This window comes from Abramis brama (genome assembly GCF_963993115.1).
Source record: "Abramis brama genome assembly, chromosome: 2".
NCBI lineage: Eukaryota > Metazoa > Chordata > Actinopteri > Cypriniformes > Leuciscidae > Abramis > Abramis brama.
In genome coordinates, this window is record NC_139964.1 from 56,166,238 (window position 1) to 56,187,511 (window position 21,274).

Genomic DNA, 21,274 nt, shown 5'->3' on the forward strand with positions numbered 1-21,274 from the left:
CTGGTTCTGTTATTTAGGGAGCATCACACATAGGCTTAAAGAGAATCCAAAAATTAAAAATCAGTCATCATTTATTTACTCGCCCTCATGTTTCTTTAAACTCATGACTTTCTTTTCATCTGTAAAAATGGTATTTCTTGCTCTTTTCCATGCAGTGAACGTAGACCAGAGCTTTCAAGCTTGAAAAGTGACACAAAATAAAAGGGGCACAAAAAAAAGTATGATAAAAGTGGTTCATTCGAGTTATTCGCTATGTAATATGCATGTACTGCATTTGTTATGTGAGGAACAGGCTGAAATTCTCCAGTCCACATGCATTGTAATTGCATGGAAAAGAGGGACCAGATCATTATGTCCCTTTTTGGATTCCACAAATGACAAAGTCATGCATGACATGAGAGTGAGTAACTAATGGCAGAATTAGAATTTTTTGGTGAACTATTTCTTTAATCCTGCCTTTTACACACTCACAGTTATTACCCAACAGTGACTGAGTCTCAGCAAACCTCTAATTACCTGCTTATGGTGGCAAATGTAAATGGAACGAATATGTGTGTGTTTGACCATTAAAAACCACTAGATAGAGAATGAATAAGAGCATGGTGTGTGTGAGAGCATGAAAGAAACATTCTGGATGAAATGACCCTGCACTTTAAAAAATCCTGTGCAGCACTGAATAAAAGCAGTGAAGATCAAGTCATTATGATCTGCAGACAAGACACGTGTATTGCTCTTAGGGGCGGAATGTGCATGTGTTGTGTATAAGTATGAGAAGATGAGGCCGAGTAGATTGCATTTCTCTGTGGAGATTGTATTTCCCATCGTCAGCTTATGGGAAAAGGAGCGTCTGGATAGACATATGGATGTGCGCGTGTGCTCCCGTGGCTGTTTGTGTGCGTGTGCAGGAGGCTGTCGATTACAGACACCTCGCTCTTCTTGACAATGCAGTTCTCGCTCTCTCAATCCCTAGCAGCCCGGCTCCCGTCTCTCAGTAATCCCCTGCGACCCACTCTCGCAGTCACACACCATCATCAGTTAGATGTGTGAGAATTCATCACTCCTCTAGATGGAGTCTTATAGGCGATGTCTTCTGGCTAGGCATGTTGGTAGGTGTCTTTCTCTCTCGCTCTGCTTGCCATAAAGCTATTTTCATGATTGCACATGCAATACTTTCAGTTCGATCTGCCTGCTTTAGTCAGGGCGACAGGATGTACTGCTCTGTTCAGGCTTGCAAGAGTCAACTAATGGAGGCGATTCTCCGCACAGTGACGTGAGACAGAAAACATTGTGGCGTGTTCTGTGGCCGGAAGCTTTTGCTCTGTTTCACATGTGTGTGGTTCAGGTATTCCCTACGTTGTAGAGGGGAAAAAACACGCTTTTAAATCGTGAATTATTTGAAAATGTAAAGATATAGAACGTTTTCTGTGAGGGTTGTGTTAAGGGGTATGGTTAGGGGTAGGGGACAGAATATACAGTTTGTAAGTATAAAAATCAGTATGTCTATGTAAAATCCCATTAATACATGAAAACCCAATGTCTATGTGTGTGTGTGGTTCAGGTATACCCTATGTTATGGGGTATCCTTATCCTTGTGAGGAATGTTTTTGGTCCCCATGATGAAAACAGCTTTTAAATCACACAGAATTCTTTTTATTTTTTTGAAAATGTAAAATGCATAAAGTTGATGGGTAAGTTTAGGATTAGGGTTAGATTATAGTTTGTACTGTATAAAAAATCATTGTCTATGGAATGTCCCCATAAAACTACTCGACGTGTGTGTGTGTGTGTGCTTGTTTATATGATTCATAAAGGCACAAATTTATATAACAACATGGGTATTACACTGGTATTACAACGTAAGTGTGGTGTATGAGGGCATTCCCTAAGTCCTTGTAATTAAAATGGCTTTTTTTTTTTTTTTTTTACAGTATATAAGTTTACAGTATATAAACCATTACGCCTATGGAATGTCCTCATAATGATAGTTGCACCAACACTTGTGTGTTTATGTGTGTGTCTACAGTTATTGTACCAAATACCCTAGTGCAAGTACATGAGAAGATGGTTTAATAGGCCTGTATCATTACCTCTCCTGCACTTCAGCTCCAAAGGTCAACAACTTCCAGCTCAGCCAATACCTCTCTTTTATCTCAAGAGAATTGCAGTTTTGATGTGCATGCTAAAGCAACAACAAAAAAAAATCTCCAGCTCTTTGTTCTCTGCCTCCCTTCTTCCTTCCTCTTTCAAGATCTGCTCATCACCCGGGTCTTGCTGCTCTTTCTCTCTGACATGTCTATACTTGAATATGAACCATTCTGTAGACAACCCTCTTGAAGATGAACGAGGTCATTCTGTTCACCTTCAAAATCTAGTGCAAGAAAGGGAGGTGTGAGTCCATTGTCATCCATTTCCGGCAGCCAATGATCCAACACTTTGTTTGGCACCTATTTTAGACCGTACATTCAGCCCAATGTCATGAGGGACATGACGTGCCTTTTTGTAAACTGCGAAGGGATTATGGGAAGCACTTTGAGTCTCTGACTCATGTCACTTCAAACCGCAGGATGGAAATGTTTGCTCGTTATATTAGCGTATGAAATATCCCTCCCCCATATCTGTAATGACTAATACTCTTGCCCCTCAGATGCCAAAAACGGCGAATTCAGAAGTGGAGCAGCACTTTGCTAATAGCTAAAGTGTGGTGTGAAAGAAACAACACTCTCCTAATTTGAACTTTAAGATTTAGATAAAAGCACTGAGCTTTTATGAATGTTCCCCCAGATAAACATCCCAGCACGTCTCAAGGTTTTTTAAACAGCATGCTCTTAAAACTGCAAAAGCATACAAGTGTTGTGGAAAAGTAAAACAGCTCCCTTAAGGGGGGTGGGGGCAGGCAGTAAGACGACCATCTGTCCTAGTCCTATAAACGTAAAGCTGTAAAACACGTTGGCCATCTATCAAGTAAAAATGATCCATTTGTTTAATTCTTTTTTTACTCATTTCTTTTTTTCCGCTTGAAGTATTAAAATGCTGCGTGACTAAAGACTCTCTGTAGGCACATCTCAGGCAGAACTCTTAACCTTTCTGAAAGTATTGTTTTAGTCCAACAGCAAATTTAGCACACACACTTTCCTTTAAATCATCTTTTTTTTTTTTTTAACACAGGACTTATGTATATGTAAATGTAAATGAATCACATTTCCTGCACTAGATTTGTTTGCATAAACACAACAGTGGAGGTGAAACTACTTTGAAACTGTAGCTTGTCAAGCTCTACACAAATGAATATTCTGTCATTATTTACTCACAATCATGTTGTTCTAAACCTGTATGACTTTCATAAGAACTTTCACTTTATAGTGCACAATGTTTTTATAAATAATTTAAAAAATCGATCTTAACTCTTTCTCCGCCATTAACGGAATTTTCCGTTATTCCATTGACAGAATTTTGTGGCTTTCCATGGTTTCAATGTTATACGGTAGGGGGCGCTATTACACATCTTCTAAAAAGAGTACAGCATCTCCAGATCAAAACACAGGCGAAGAAGAAGCAGAAACAAGTGATAAAAGCATTGCTTATGCACGATAGTCTTTGATAAAAATGTGATTTTCTCAGCTTTTTGTTCAAAGTGTTGCTTTTTTATGAAACTTACCCACATTAAGTGTTGATAAAGCAATTCATGAAACTGGAATAATAGAACGTTTGTTTGTTTAAAAGCAGAGGCTCTGTTCTTTTTATTTATTATTTTTTCTTTTTTTGACAAATTGCATGTCCAGATATTCATACAGAAAAATATTCTGGGGGCATGACATTTTTATGAAAATCTTTTTTTAAAAATGCAGGCGGTGACTGGCAACTTAAAAACCAGCCAACCAACCAACCAACCAACCAACCAACCAACCAACCAACAAATAAACAAATAAACAAACAAACAAAAACACTGGCGGGGAAAGAGTTAAATAGGGTGGCCATACACATTCAAGTTTGATACTAAACACAACCCATTTTTATTTTTATATTTTCAGTTTTAGTTTAAGATTTGTAATTATGTTATGTGCTTTTCTCATTTTTACTCTTTAATAATTCTATTTAGCTTTAATTAGTTTCAGTTATAGTTTAAGTCATTTTAATAAATAAAATTTCAGCTGCCAAGACACCTTTTCTCAGTTTTCTTTGTTTTTCAAGTTATTTTTTTTCATTTTATATTTACATTTTATATTATTTCAGCTTTACTTCAATTAATGAACACTATTTTAATAGTTTTGGTTGTAGTTAGCCTAAACAACACTAGATACAACTGAAATACTCTTAAACATAGTGCAAAGTGTCGAATCAGTGTATAATTTCAATCTGTTTGTTTAGCTGAACTGTCTGAGTGAAACAATTTGCTATAATGAATCAGACTTTCAGTTCTACTTATATGGTGATTGGTTTGATAGTTTTGCGATGCGCTATACATGGCTGCTTGTTGGCAAAAGCAGCTTGTTACGGTAAAAGCTATTTTAAAGCAGATGGGACACAACTGAACAGTGAAGTAGCACCACTACTTTTTGTTACTTATTCTCAAATGCTGCAGACAGTGCCTGTTGTCCGTCTTCTCTAGAGAATGATGTTTAAAGGACGAAATAGCAGGTGGCTGAGAGATTTGATTTGATTTGATGCCACCTCTGTTTTTTTTATCAGCTATTTTTTTCCCTTTTACATTCACAACACATCCCTCTTTTATTTCCCTGGAGCCTAAACTTGTTGCAGAAAGTGAGATTTCAGAGAGAGAGAAAAAAAAGGAAAAGCGTCTGCTCCCCACTTTCTTTTAATTCTGCCCCCAATGCGTCAAAATGGCACTCGAATTACTCTGTCTGAATCTAAACCCCATCTCTCGGATCTTAATAAGCATCCAAATGCTTTTCTAATCTGTTTCCGTTTCACAGAGCTGGTGAGGCCTTCCTCTAAATCTCCATGAGTAAATATAAAATGTTTTAACAGGATCTTATGAGATAACTCCTAATCATTCCTGGCAAATGATCTATAAAAATAAAAGTAAAAACATCTCCAGACTTATTTAGATGTTACACAGACAACTTGTCTGACATTCATGGATATATTTGATAATGCATAAGCCAGGATCAGAGGATTAGGGATAACCTTTCTCTCTCTCTCTCTCTCTCTCTCTCTCTCTCTCTCTCTCTCTCTCTCTCTCTCTCTCTCTCTCTCTCTCTCTCTCTCTCTCTCTCTCTCTCTCTCTCTCTCTCTCTCTCAAGCCTTTGTTTGAAATGTTAAAAGCAATTTTCAATTGTTTTAATGAAGTATTTTCTGTACAGATTTGTGGTTTTAAATATATGAGAAGTAGAAGTGGTGAATGTCAGCTGTTGAATTTTGTACTTGGAAAAGCGAAAATGGCTATATATATTAGTAGGAGAAATCATATAGAACAAAGGAATGATAGTGATGTGGTACGGGTGTTTAAAGTAATGGTGAAATCTAGAATTGTTGTTGATTTTCGATTTTATAAAGTAATGAATAATTTAATGAAATTTGAATCTATATGGTGTTACAGAGAAGCCTTATGCTCAGTTGTGAACGTGTGTGTGTGTGTTGCTTGGCAACTCATACACATGCTTTGTTTGAAGTTCTAATATCAGTTTCTATGTAAACAGCACATGATATTTTATTGTTGGAGTCATGTGGAGAGCATGATTTTTTAGAGTTGAGGAAAGTGTCCTAGACTAAATATCCTAAAGATCAGCTCCTAGCAGACCATTGAGATGCATATTCTGTAAACAATTGCAGCTCTTTTGCATACAGCATTTCAACACAAAAAACAGCATATTTTTCACTAACCACTGCCAATTCAACTTAACCAGGAAATGCATTGTATTTAAAGGGGTATTTTACCCCAAAATTTAAATTCTGTCATCATTTACTAACCCTCATGTCATTCCAAACCCAAGACTTTCATTCATCTTCAGGACACAAGTTAAGATATTTTTTTATGAAATCTGAGAGATTTCTGTCCCTCCATTGACAATCCACACAGCTACCACTTTGCTGCTTCAAAAAGTTCATAAAGAGATCATAAAATAAATACATATGAATCTAGCAGTTTAGTCCAAAGTTTCTGAAGTGACTTTATGAACAGATTGAATTTAGGCATTTATTCACATATAATTATTGATCAGCGAACTAGAACAGAAGCTTAACTGTACATGCTTGATGTGTGAAAATAAACCTTATTGGTTCTCCTGGAAGCTCGAATGTGCTGTGCAACACACAAGAATGAAATGCTTTAGCTTCCATTTAACATGTCTGATGTGTGCGATGATGAATGTTCATGTGAATAAAAACATAAATTAAATCTATTCATCACAAAAAGCAATTGCTCGATTCATATGAATTCACATTTTATACTTAAGAGGTCAATATGTTTTCCTAAATATAAAAAATATTACTATTCAATGATATAATTTAATCAGAGCTGTATTTTTGCTGGGACTAATGAACCAATGAACAGATTTCTATGGATGTATTGGATAGTATTCATCACCGTGATAAACATAGCAATGCGGCTGTAACAAGGGTTGTAATTGGGGTTGTCATCATGTCCTTCACACCGTCTCTGGATAAAGACGAGCATAGACTGTATAGTTTTCCCTCCACTCCGATCGCTAAACTCTGTCAACACGACTCGATACAGAGTGATGTCACCAAGTTCATTCCTGCAGTTGTGTGAACAACAGAAGTCATCCGTGTATGTCCAAGCACATGCGCACTTTTGCTCATAGCGGTAATAATGCAATTAAGGTGTTTACATTGCGACTAAAAACGGCGTACGCCACATAGTTCAATGTGATTATGGTTACTTATGAGTTTAATCGCATTAGTTTAATCAAAGTATTGTTTTCACATGTAAAATTTAATCATAATATTGCCAAAATCTCATTATAATCGCATTATGAGTGTGGATGTAAATGCAGTCAATAGCCCCTTTTACACATACAGTCTTTACTGGTAAAATACTGGTAAATTACCGGTAACAGATCATGTGCGAACAGGACCTTTTCAAATATACCTATATATATAAAAATATAAGGGAAGTTGTAACATTACCAGTAAATTACTGGTATATGCGATGTGTGTACGCGGTGAAGATTACCAGTATTTTGCACGTACAAGGTCAGGACGCGTTTGACGTAAGAAGTAATTTGGGCCAATCAGAAGCCGTTGAAAGAGCAACGGCTCTGGGCCATTCATTAAATGATAACGCAGATGACGCGTTTACTCAGCACTGTTTACAAATGTCACTTCCAGTTAATGATGTCACAGAGTTTAAAAGTATTTTAGTGTAAATGGTCGTGTAAATGGTCTGTTACCGGTAAAAAGCCAGAACGCGGTTGCTTGTGTGAACAGCACATTTTTGAATTTACAGGTAAAGTAAATTTGAACTTGGAGGAAACCCAAGAGTCTGAGAGCTCTGTCCCTGTCCTTGCTGCTCTTTTGTCCTGCGGGGACATGAGCGAGGACTCTTCGGCGTGATTCACGAGGTGTGTCCTTGCCTTCCTCATCTGGTATTCACAACCTTATGATACCTCTCTGATCCAGTTCGCACCTGCTGTCCGCCACAGCAACAGCTCAGTTCTTTATCGCGATGGGAGGGGAGAGTTTGCGAGAAAAGGAGAGGCGCACAGATAAAGACGTGGAAGAGACAGAGGTTGTAAATCAAGGCTCCGTCCCTCACGACCTTGTCTGAACACGCACCTGTTGTTGAGTACGCTGTCACACCTTTCATAGTGGTGGAGAGGAGAGCAGGAAAAATACTCCTGGAAAAAATAAGAGCTGAGATGCCAGTGGTGGCAGCGAGAAGATTGAATTGCTAGCAGAGAGATCTGGACAGTGATAAAGGGAAAAGGAGCCGGACTGTTATAAAGCGAAGGGGAGAGAGTGAGAGAGAAAGACAGATGGAAGTGACAGGTGAGACAGTGAGGTCATTACTGTAGCCGTCAGATTGTCTGGCTGCACATGTGTGGGTTTGTGTGCGCATGTTGTGATTGTTGATCTTGGCCTAGTACCACATGTTTTGCTCTTTTTGACAGCGTTTCGTACCCTTTTGTTTGGTCTTGATCACACAGCTTTGCGCTGGTTCCTGAATAAGACTCAACTGAAGTCTTTCCCCTGTCTCTCAGTCTTTGATAGATGACAAACATGTCCAATAACAGAATGAAGTCACACAGGCTTTGTTCACATTGCACAAATCTGATTTGGGCTTTATATCTGATCTTTAGGACTGCCGTGCTGTCACTTTGCAGGGGGTGAAATCTGATGATCTGTTTGTTGACAGCATAATCAATATCTGGTCTATCTATACATTGTTTATTCAGACAGTATAGTCAATATTGGCTGTCTATACATTGTTTACTATAGTGATGATGTAAGCATCCACAATGCTGAAACTTTAGAGGTGGCAATACATCTTGTGATGAATATTAAGCTCTACCTACTAACTATATTGCAACAATAAAAGCACATTAAACATTTAAAAACTGACGGCAAAAGACATTCTGGTTTCCGCGTGATGAACAGATCGAGCCCCAAAAATGAGTAAGAAATTGTTGACCTCCATGAAAGTCATCGCACGTTTGACACACTGTCATAGAACCGTCTTTTATTTCAGCTGTACATCACAAATACTGCCTTGAAAAGGCTCCAGTGAATGTTCCAACTAATCAATGCAAATCGCTTTCTTCCCTTTGTTAAGAAATAAGCAGTCTTGATGTCTCAAACAGATCGATGCCAATATGCCAATCATTTTGCTTCTGTGTTTCTCTTAATTAGCATATTTGATTCAAACAGTCCTTCTGACAGCATGGCAGAGGCAAAGAACTATACAAAACTGCCAAGAGGCTTTTTCATACAACAGATGAGAGTAGCCAATAGTGTGGAAACAGGGGACAGAAGACTGGAGATTTTGCTGAACTGGACTCAAGAGAATAAGTAAAATGCCTAGCAACAAAGTCATGTATGTTAAGTTTTTCATATATTACAAAAAAGGGCACTCCCTCACCCCTCAAACTCAGCCTATAATATTGACAAGATGACTAAAATGGAACTACTAAAACAGAGGAAAACTCTGGCTATTCAAATTCCTCCTGATAAATCTTTGAAGAAACTGGGTGTATCGATTGATCACTAAAGAAGAGAGAGGTTTTATGATTTTATCTTACATTCTTGGCGTCCCCTTCGGCAGAGCTATCTATCAGTTTCCTTTCGAATCCTTCGTGGGTATATTCCTGTCTTCCAATGCGCTTTTAACAAGCAAAGTTTAGGAACAAGAGCATGGCCTGGTCTGACTTTAACAGCACAGAAGCCTTGAAACATTTACTAACATTTCACTAATCTTTGTGTGACCCTGTCTGTCTTATCGAAGGAAGCTTTTTTGTCCTTCATATGCATATTTTACCCATTTTAACAATGAATGAATATATCGTTGCTGTCGGGAACTGTCAGAAACTTCTTATCTGTTTTTTTTTTATAAATCATTACTATTGGTCACCCTTTAAGTCTGTCTGTAGGTTTTGCAAATATGTAATAATTGAAACATATTACTAAGAGCTTGTGACTAACTCTATTGGATCATCAAACTGTCGGTTAAACCTCATAACTCCACCCGCCTCAATCTTGAATGAAGTGCCGCACACGTTTTGGACTGTCTCTGCTTGTTTGGAAAGCAAGGCTAAGTTGTTTGAATAAGTACATCATTTTCTTTACTCAAGAAACACTAAATTGTCGCTGTCAGGTGGAAACCTCGAATCTCCAAAAATGCAACTTTTCAGGAAATGGAAAAAACACTGTATTTTTGATATGTGGTCATACACTTGCATGTGTATTCACGATTATATATGATTAATATTTGACCAAAATCATGCTCAAATGGACTTGTGCGGTTGATCAGAGAATTTCGTGTTTTATCTGTCATTAGAATGGACTCATCTATCTATCTATCTATCTATCTATCTATCTATCTATCTATCTATCTATCTATCTATCTATCTATCTATCTATCTATCTATCTATCTATCTATCTATCTGTCTGTCTGTCTGTCTGTCTGTCTGTCTGTCTGTCTGTCTGTCTGTCTGTCTGTCTGTTTTACAGATTAATTAATTGTAATACAATTTTTTTCCACAATTTATAAGGACTAGATTAACATTTTTATCTAATAGAATATTTAAATTGAGAGATTTAATTTAACAATCACTTGATCAAACATGAAAAGGCTCCCCTTTTGTAGAATAACCACTATAGTCTGTTAGAACGTGAAGAAAGAGGAAGTCTTGCTCTAATGTGTCTGTCCCCAGTTTTATAGAGAGTGAAACCACCAATGTTACAAACCATTCGACTACGCCAACACTTTTCCTTCACCTGCTATTCCCCCTTTTCTGAGTCTGCTGCCTTCTCGGTTAACAGTGGACCCGCGGTAATGTCGAGCATCAGCAGAATCTCTTAAAGAGGGTGAAATGAAGACGAGAGGGCCTCTGTTGACTTCAGCAGGGTTGGTCAATTAGAGTAGGGCCATGTGCTGAGAGCAGTCATGTGTGTGTGTGCACCTGGCCAAATCTGAACATGGCAGGGATCTCAAGTTGCACTGACCTGGACTTACTTTTGTGGTTAATAGTATGATGGGGCATGAAATGACTGCAGTATTTTCTCCGTTGAGCTGTTAAGATGGCTTATTTTACTATTCCATTGTTCCTTGATACCTGCATTATTTCATTTTAAATGGTCTTATAAGTAGTCACAGTTTAGTGCTGAATAAACTTTTCATTTGAAATGCCAAATGAACAAATATACTAGATAAAATAAACTAGAATAAATACTTTGTAAGCATAGGACGGAATACTGACATTAAAATGTTCCAAACAAAGTCACACTCACCTTTGAGGACTGACCACTACATACAGAATTGAGTGTGCCTCCCATGTGGAGTGTTACGCAAACTCATAGGAGAATAGCGTGTTAGTCCTTCACAGTCGCATACTGCTAAACGAGGCATTAAAAAGTTTTTCATCCCAAAAGAGATGCAGGTGAAAGCATTTTGTGATACAAATTTAGAGTTTGAGGCTGGAAGTCTAGAAGCCGGTTTGAAAGAGATGTCATTAATTTCTTTCATTTTCTGTAGGATCAGCGTAAGGTGAGCTCCAGCTGTTTTACACAGCACAAATAATATGAAAAAATCTAAAAAAAAATCTGAAAATGGTCAGTACACAAATTCTATATTAATGCAGCAAGTTGCTTGGCAACCATCCCACTTTCAGCCTAATGGATATTATTTCCTGGCATTAATATAGAGACTTTATAATATTACAGATATTTTAGAGCATACACATTTTGCTTTTTGTCATCTATGCATAGTAAGAGATGACACTACTTTTCTTATTACTCAATGACTTGCTGTTCACTTCATATGTGCTACAGGTCAAGAAGCAGGTTCACTGAATCCATAAGCAACTCCAACAACCTGCTGAACTTCTGCTAGACCCTTCAATAATGTTATTTTACTCTGTGCTGCCTTTGTGCAATTCAATTCGAATTTTAAGGGAATAATTCAACCAAAAGTTAACATTCTATCATTTATTCACTCTCATGGTGTTCCAAATCCTATATGACTGCTCGGTCACAGTGATTTTGCCAAGTAAGACATGTTTCTGGATCAGCATCTATTGGAAATGTGGACAAATTTTTTATTAAATTTAAAATTACCATATTTGACCCAAACATGGGTTGAAACAACCCAACCTTTTTTTAGAGTGCAGGGTATCAAGCTCCAAAATGTCAAATAAAAGAGGTTAATAAAACTTGTTTGCTTATTCCAAGTCTAATAGATGAAGAGTCACTTTTAAAATTCAGACTTATGTTTTAAATGTAGATTAAGATACTGTTTTTGCCTATTTACTTATTTAATACCCAGTTGTATTAAATGTATGGCATATGGGATAGTCTTGTTATGTTTGTGACGCTAAATTTGGGAGACGTTTGTTTACTTGCTGTTCTTTACAGTCGGAGGCCTATACGTCTGCTGCTTGACTTGTATTTCTTTTTTTTTTTAGGGTTTAGATTCCTGTAAACATGTCTGCTCCGTTTGATCAGGTTCTGTAAATTCAACAGGAACAAGGCACTTTGGATTAAATATGAGGCTTGTTTATGGTGAAGTCCAGGAGGGTGAGGGATTATTTTAATCCTAAAACACACTTTATCATCAGAGGCTCATTCAATTACTGCTCAACAACCTTTGTTTAATACAGTCAGCAGGACAAATAAGATGCTGACTAATTCTTAATGCAAATGTTGATTAGAGCTGCACAATTAATCGAAAACATATGGCTGCTGTGATCAACTAATCAGCAAAAGAGAAGATTACACCATTCCATTTTGTCAAAATGTTCTATTTATAACATGTTTTATCGCAGTGATAACCACTGATTTAGACCATTATGACCAATCACAAATGGCAAATCAGAACCAGTTAAGCAGACCAACATTATGCATGTTTTATATTTTGCATTAGATAATGCTCTTATAGCTTGGCATAGTCCAGCATATTGACTTTATTTTAATAATAATATTTTTTTTGGATGTATTATTTTTAATGTTTTTAATGTATATTGCATTTGAAATAATTTTTTTATTTTTATGTTAAAATATGCACACACAGGTGTTGCGAATTAGCCATGGCTATAAACACTGTGATACAGGCATCGGATTGTTCTTTATGTAATAATATATGTTTTTGTATCTGTCCCTATTCAAATAAACAATAAATAAAATAAATAGATAAATAAATTCACTCTTAATCGCCTGCCTAGTGCCTACTATGCTGAAAATGGCTCCTTTAATGTCTGCATGAAATGGAAATTGCGATTTTCTTTTCTTCCCTATTGTGATGTATATTCAAGTGAAACGGCTTCTGGAATGAGAAAAATGTAGGGCGGATTTCATTTTGTACTTTGGGAATTGATTTGATCGCAGGAACTTGGGCATTTCTAACTAAATGGAGGCAGATCTGAGTGCCAGTTTGCAGTCAGTTGTGGAGGATTTTTATAAATGTAAATGCACAGTTCTGTTTTTTTGATGGGATGGGATCATTCTAATTCTAATTGTTCCATCGCTCACTTTCACTGTATAATTTATTCAAATTTTGATTTTAGTTTTTATGCTGCTAAGAGGGTTACCATGAAGATGACTGTTTAGACACTGTATTTATTTACAGATGTATAAAAAAGGGAATAAATTAATTCCTGATCATTTCTCGGGTTGTTTTGCATGTGTAGTCTACATAAAGTACATATAATGCTCTTGCCCATCACATATTACAGTTTTTCTCCATTGGTTTGGCTCATTTCTTGAAACAGAAATGACATTCTCAAAACAACATGGACAAACCTCCAAACCACTTGGCAATTGTTCACAACAGAATTTAATTTCTCATTCATTTCATCAAATTGCAAATGTCTAAGTACATGTCTCAATGTCTCAGTACATCTTTGCAAATGATTAAGTACAGGTAGCCTACATTTAGCACAATTTCCAAGTGAATAGATCTTGTTGATCTAAACCACAGGTGTCAAACTCAGTTCCTGGAGGGCCACAGCCCTACAGAGTTTTGTTCCAACCCTGCTTCAACACACACACACCTGCAGTTTTCAAATAAGCCTGAAGGACTTGATTAGCTGATCAGGTGTGTTTAATTAGGGTTGAAGCTAAACTCTGCAGGGCTGTGGCCCTCCAGGAACTGAGTTTGACACCCCTGATCTAAACTGATTGTTGATTCTCAGTCTAATGGTTGTTCGCTCCAAAACGTGTCAGCGTCATTTCATTGTATAAGTCATCACATGCACAATAGTCTGTTCAATTGTCAAAATTAGTCAAGAACATAATACCATGAATATTATGCTCAAACACTCTCCACCTCCAAGAGAGTGTATATAATCCAAGTCCAAGAAAGAATATATAATATTATTGGCCACCGGGCCACGGTGGATGTCCCAGGCCAGCGAGGGGGCAATATAACTATGTGTGCTGCCATATCTGAGAATGGTGTGGCCACTCACATCCCCAGTCTTGGCCCATACAATACACAGAAGCTCCTCATCTTCTTGGACCGCCTTCATTTTGATTTGATCCCTGAAAATGAGAGAGGTCTCGTAGGGCCTCACCTACCACAATATGCCATTGTATGGGACAATGTGAATTTCCACCGTGGCCCACTCATCAGGGCCTTGTTCACTACTCATCCAAGGATGGTCATGGTGTTTCTACCACCTTACTCTCCTTTCCTCAATCCTATTGAGGAGTATTTCTCTGCTTGGAGGTGGAGAGTGTATGAGCATCGGGCTCAAGATCAGAGGTCCCTGCTCCATGCAATGGACGCTGCGTGTGAGGATATTACAGGAGATCAGTGTAGGGGATGGTTGCTACATGCACGCCGCTTCTTCCCTCGTTGCATCGCAAGGGAGAATATACGCTGTGATGTGGACGAGAATCTGTGGCCAGACAGACAGCAGCGTGTGGATGGCCAGGAGGGTGAGGACGGTGGCCAGGAGAGGGAGGGTAAGGACAGCGACCAGTGAAGAACTGTTAGTTGTGAAACTCCAGCTTTATTTACAGCACTGTAGGCTGCATATCATTTTCATTGTTTTTTGTTTGTGTTTATATTACAGTATATTATGCTGTATACATTTTCTTTTTACTCTGATGTATGGAAGTTACTTTATGTGTGTGAATGATAATGGTTACAATTTCCTTGGCAGTATGAGTGCAATGTGTGATGTCAAACCTTGGAGGCTACTCTTACCCTAAAATCCTATTTCTTTTTTTCAGTTTTATACACAATTGTATTCTGTTAGCTAGACAAAAAACAGTACAGTAACCACTGTCAGTGAAGGACTGGGCTAAGACTGAAAGGTGGACATGAGGGATATTTCAATGGTCCTCTGCCATAGTGACAAAACATCTAAACATTTTGACTTGAAATGCTTACACAATGCCAAAGGGACGAAGCATTTTGGGGGCACTGACTGTTTAAATGAGAAGGAAATTTAGTTTTGACACATGAGTGAACTGTTTTGGGAGAGGTATGAACTTTTGCAGGTGAACCATGGTGTTGTGCCGAACCATCCACGTTATTTTGGCAAAAGCACCAAGAGTGTTGAGAACGTCCGGTCTGTTTCAAGAAATGAGCCAAAGCAATTGAGAAGGATCTTTGCCATTTTCGTGGCACTGACTCTTTATATGGGAAACAAATTTAGTTTTGAAGCATGAGTGAACAGAGATATGAGCTTTTGCAAGTGAGCTATAGTGTTGTGCTGAACTGTAAGACTGTTTTGCCAAATGATCTTAGAGTTTTGAGAATGTAATTTCTGTTTCAAGAAATGGTCCAAACCAATGGAGAAAAACTGTAAATGGTTCACATATTAGAGTTCAATTATGCTTTTGTACATTTTCAACTTTCTTTAGAAAGTGTTGCAGTTTGAGCATGAAAAAAGTCTGCAAAGTAGAACAAAGTCCACTCCAAAGTGAGTTATTCTCTATAATCACTACGCACTTTTTCTGAATTGCTTGAAACGCCTCGATTGTAGCCTTAAGTTTTCATCTGGGAATGTTAAATTTTTCCTCATTTAAATATTTGGGCCTGGTTGAGTTGCGTTAGTAGTGTGTTGAAACTCGCAGTTATGGTAAGGGGTGTGACATTTCCCAAACATTTTTTGCAATCCCAAAGCGGTTGACCAATCACAACACACAGGTCCAGTCGACCAATCAGAGAATGGGGAAAGAAGCCAAACAGAGCATTACTGACAGACTGGGAAGAGAGGTGCTGCAATAATGTAAAATATGTGAAAACGAATGTGTTTTTTGAACATTCAAGCATGAAATCCTAGTAGACTTTAAAAACAAAAAGAAAACTTTGAAAAAGGGCATACCAGGTCCTCTTTAACATGAAAAACGGTGAATACACACAGGTGGAGGTTGAACCAACTCAGGGTAAGACTAGATGTGCTTCCTCCTTAAAAACACATTTAATGTCATGAAATAGTTTCAAGTTACGTGTCACCTAGCAACAACCTACACACCCCAGCATAAACGCTACTGATAAATAATTTGTTATTAAAGCTGCTACGTTCACAAACCACTAAAATTTGAGCAGAAAAGCAAGCATACCGTATGTAATTCGAATAACAAATAATAATTTCCTTACCTAATGTAGCAAAAAAAAAAAAAAGTTTTATTCAAATTCTAAATGGTTTATATGTTGCCTAGAAAGAGTGCTCCCTTCACAATCACTAAAAAGCTGTCACTCATCTCAGTTCATCGCGATCTCACAAAGTTCCACTATATTCAATGAAACTGACTGCACAATTAATATCTTATTTATTCTATAATGTCTACAGTTTGTTTGTTATAAGTAAACTTATGAAGAGAGGATTTGCGAGCGTTGGACTCCGCATTGGAAAAAAAACGCTGGCGGTTTGAGTGGTGAGCGGATTCTAACTTAAACACGTCTGATTGGCCATTGCATTCAACAAATCAACAGATTTGTTTGTGATTGGCTACATTGCTCAACGCTGCAAAACACGCTGTAAATAGAAACCTTTGATGCTCTCAAGAGTGCAAACACCAAACATGTTTCACCAATATGCTATTGTTACTGAGAAAACTGATTCTAGACCAGTATTTGTGGGCAGCTTTTCCCTCTAAAAGCAATCAGAAGCAGCAGCAGCAGTTAGTGGTTTGAGAGAAAAAAAATCCATGCTAGTCTCAAGCCCATGTCCAGGGGAAGACTAAGCCCAGCTCTGCCTATATGAAAATACATTAGCAAAGAAAATTGAGTTGTAAAGAAGTGTAAAGAGTACCTGAAAACCATACTTGAGAAAAAGTACAGATACCTTACAGCAAAAACATATACTTAATAAAATAAAAGTTGATAATATCTTTAAAAACTCAGTAAAACTTCAAAGTAGCCGAAAACATACTAAAGTACATTAACTAACTACCTTTACACCACTGGAGATTGAAACCAAGAGCTAGTCTCTGCATGCTTCTGTTGTGTGCATTCGGCCTCTTGACCCTGCTGTCTGGATCAGCTGTTTTTAAATGACTGTATGAGCCATGCACATCGATAGGAACGATTATGGTGCGTCGGCTCCATGCATCAACTCCGCTGCTCTCCCACCCTCCAGCCTTCCTGCAAATCAGCTTCTGGGATAATTCAATATGCTTCATACAACATTAGCTTTTACTCAGGCCCAGTCGTCTCATTCTTTTATGTCGCCTCTCTCCATCTCTATCTATCTACCTCTCTCTCCGTCTGTGTAATTCTATCTCTGTCCAGCTCTCTTGCTCTCCCGGGCTTGAGTTGTTTGTTAGTGCTGTGTTGGTGTATGTAATGGAGCTTAATTGGTGTCTGTAGAGAGAGGGAGAGACCAGCAGCTGCCCATATTGTTTCCTCGGAGGAGCTATATGAATAGGCCTGCCATGGCTACAGCGCTATGGTACAGGATGCACTGACTGGATCTGACTTTTATCGCGTGGGTGTATGTGTTACCGCAAGACATGGGATGGGCAACACCTCTAAGGCTCAAGGCTGGCATATGATGTGATGCATTCTGGTTTTTGCATGTAAGTGAGAAATAAGGAGAGTTGGTGTATATTTTATGGCATACTGCTTTTGGTGTGGACCAGAGTCTGTTTCACAGTGGTATTTTTGATTAATGTACCAATATTCAAGTACATTTACTTGATTAAATGATTAATGTACCCAAATTTAAGAGTGAATAGCAGACCTGCCAACCTGTACGCATTTTGCGTAGCGGATACGCATTTTGACTTCAAAGTACGCTGGTACGATTTGTCACTCTAAACTACGCAAAAACCTGGTGACGCCTCTGTGCACGCGCTGTCCTCAAATCAAGCAACAGCAAAAGAAGAAGAGTTCGACCAATCATAGCGCTGGGTTCATTCCACAAATAGCAAGCGGGGATGATTGACAGATGCGTAAGGCCTATCATTAAAAAGAGACTGAAAATCGACACCAATAAAGATTCCCGCTCAAACCCCCTTCCACTCCCGCGGCCGACGTCTGACTGATTTCATAAGCGAGTACAGTACAGTACGGTACTTCTGACTCCTGATTCTGAAGATAAACGGCCTGTGGTCGATGTGGAAAGTTGATTGTTGAGTTAACTTAATCTTATGGATTCGATGATCACACAGATCGCATGGATTATCTTAAAATTCTCCGTTAAGTTATTCATGGTCACTCAGAAAAGAGGAAGACATCATTCAGTCATGCAAATAATAAAATGCTCAAGTAATGCTGAACTATAAATCTTGAAATCGCTATGGCTTAACGTTAGTGATTATGAAAGTCGTGCTGTGATTTGTGGATTAGCCTATGATAAGCGCGAGTCTGGAGAAACAGGCGTTTATTTATTCATTCATTCTCAGTGTTGAGAAACGTATGTGTTACGTTATTGTGTTAATTATGTTACATATTTATTTTGTATGAAAACTAGCGCGTTAGTTACTTATGGATTAAAAAGTACCGTTGTATCAGTGCTGCGCGAGCTCTCTCACAAACACGACGCGCGCACACAGAGAGAGAAGATCATTGTAAAATGAAAATTGACGAGCTAAGGTTAAATTTTGTTCTTGCTTGATTTTTTTTGTCGAAAAGCGTTTTGTATTATCCATCCCTGCTTTTAAAATTCGTTAAAATTCGTTAATCTTAATTGTGCACAATGTTCCTATGTTTTTATCTTTTTTTATATATATTTTTTATTTTACTGTGTTCTAGGGGTTTCTTAATTTTAGACTAGTTGACCAGCACACATTATATGCAATGCAATTATATAATGCATGTGTGTCGTCGTCCAAACCGCCCATACAATCACCTAACCCCCCACCCCCCGTCGTCGGTACGCAAATTTTTTTTGCAAGGTTGGCAGGTATGGAATAGAAAGGTGAGTGTAAATTAACTCTCTTTAGCACTAAGTGATCGACCCAAGTGTGAAGACATTTCGGGCCCTATCATACACCCAACGCAAGTGTTTTTTGCTAGTTTCAGCCTGACGTAGTTATCATTTCCACGTCCCACGCCACGTTGTTTAAATAGCAAATTTTCTGAACCATTTTTAATTTACTTAATTACTTTAAACTTATGGTCTCAAGGTCATTTTGTGTGTGTGTGTGTGTGTGTGTGTGTGCGTGTGTGTGTGTGTGTGTGAAATGACATATGTCCTTGCACAACAGGTATAGTTTAACACATTAACTACTGTACTTGTGTTCTACTAACTAGCAAATGCTAGAATAGTTTAACTTAATTCTTAACAATGTATCTATTAGTGTGATTTTAATATTATTTTATATTCTTTTAGTATTTATTTACATTTTGAATTAGCTTTTTTTCAGTTCTTTTTAATGTTAATAAGTTTAATATTTAACATTAGTGATTATTTCTATGTAGCTTTCATATATATACATTTTATTTTATTTTTTAGTAATTTTAGAACTAAAACTTTTTTTCAGTAAGTAGCCAAGGCAAAATGTCTATTTTTAGTTTTAGTTAACAATAACAACACTGATCTATGATTATTATTATTATTTTTATTATTATTATTATTTGAAAACTATGTGTTTGAACGTGTGTTTGAAAAAAATCATGACTTTTTAGTTTTATATATATGCCACTTGGTTTGATATTTATTTTATAAGTCTGTCTAAATTGTTCACATACTTTTTTGGGCCTCTGTATTTTTTTGTCTGGCTTGTGTTATGTCACACAGCATTTATGCTTTCAGTGTGGACAGTCAAAATACTTGTCATAATTTGTCACACAGTGTAGCAGCAACTTCCCAAAAGACTTTTAACACCTAGCACTTGTCAAAGATACAAACAAAATACAAGGGCAAATCACCCCATTCCTCTCCGCCTCCCTCTCCTGTACAGACAAGGTTGTATTTTACTGCACAGCTCAATGGCAGCAATGTAATCTCCTCACGCTTTGAGTGTCGCCCAGTCCTTCACTCTTCAACACCCAGTAAAATCCCTCTCTACTGATATGTGATATGGCATGACTTTGGGACCTCTCCAATATCCAATTTACAAAGTTTACATCCTCCTTTTCTTATTTATAAATAATGAATTTCAAAATCATCCTTGTGACACAGAGCAATGTTAAATATTCATAAGTGGTTAAATATTTGCGTGGTATTTCTCTTGGTTGCATTGGTGACATGGGTTCATTTGTGAGACTTAAGCTGTCGGTGGCTCGGTGAGATGACACCGGGGCGTGATACATCAAGACATGGATGGACACTGATGGTATTTAAAAGATTTCCCTGCAAAATGCTCTTTTAAATGTCTGCCACAAATAGACATGGATGCCATATTGCTGTGTCTCATGGAAAGACAAAGGTCAAATACTCTGTACATAGACAACGCGAGGGACATCTCTTGAGGGAGATGTGACATGAGAACCTTTTGCTCTTTACAATGTGTGATTACGTTTTTTTTTTTGTTTTTTTTTTCATGAAAGGGCTACTAACAGAAAAAAATAAATAAAAAAAATAATAAAAATAAATAAATAAATAAATCTCATAGGGATAGTTCCGCCGAGAACAAAAATTGTCATCATTTACTCACCCTCATGTTGTTCCAAACCTGTATGACTTTCTTTTTTGTGAATACGAAAGATAAACACTGGGGTTTACACAAAACTAAAAACAGTAACATAAATAGTAAAACAGTAATATTGTGAAATACTATTAAAAATTTAAATCCTACTGATGAAATTTTCTATTCATCAATAGGGTGAATAGAAAAAATGGTCACACTTTAGATTAGGATCCAATTCTCACTATTAACTAACTATTAACGACATATGCCTCAATAAACTCCTAATTACTGCTTATTAATAGTTTTTAAGGAAGTTAATTTTAGGTATTGGGTAGGAATTCGATTAAGGGAGGTAGAATATGGTCATGCAGAATAAGGCATTGATATGTGCTTTATAAGTACTAATAAACAGCCAAAATCTTAGTAATATGTATGCTATTAACTACTTAATAGTAAGATTTGGACGTTAAAGTAAAGTGTTATCAAAAAACAAAAACAAAAACAAAAACAAAACATTTACATGTGTGTTTGGACCCTAATGTTCTTTCAAATATCTTGTTTTGTTCTGCGGAAGTAGAAAACAATGTATAAAGATTGGGAATGAGGGTGAGT

The 21,274-nt window shown here is 37.4% G+C and overlaps 1 protein-coding gene across 2 annotated transcripts in view; it reads left to right on the plus strand.

Moving 5' to 3' along the window:
• Positions 1–21,274, plus strand: part of sgcz (sarcoglycan zeta) — a 295,633-nt gene that overhangs the window by 63,202 nt on the left and 211,157 nt on the right. The gene's annotated exons all lie outside the window — the stretch shown is intronic.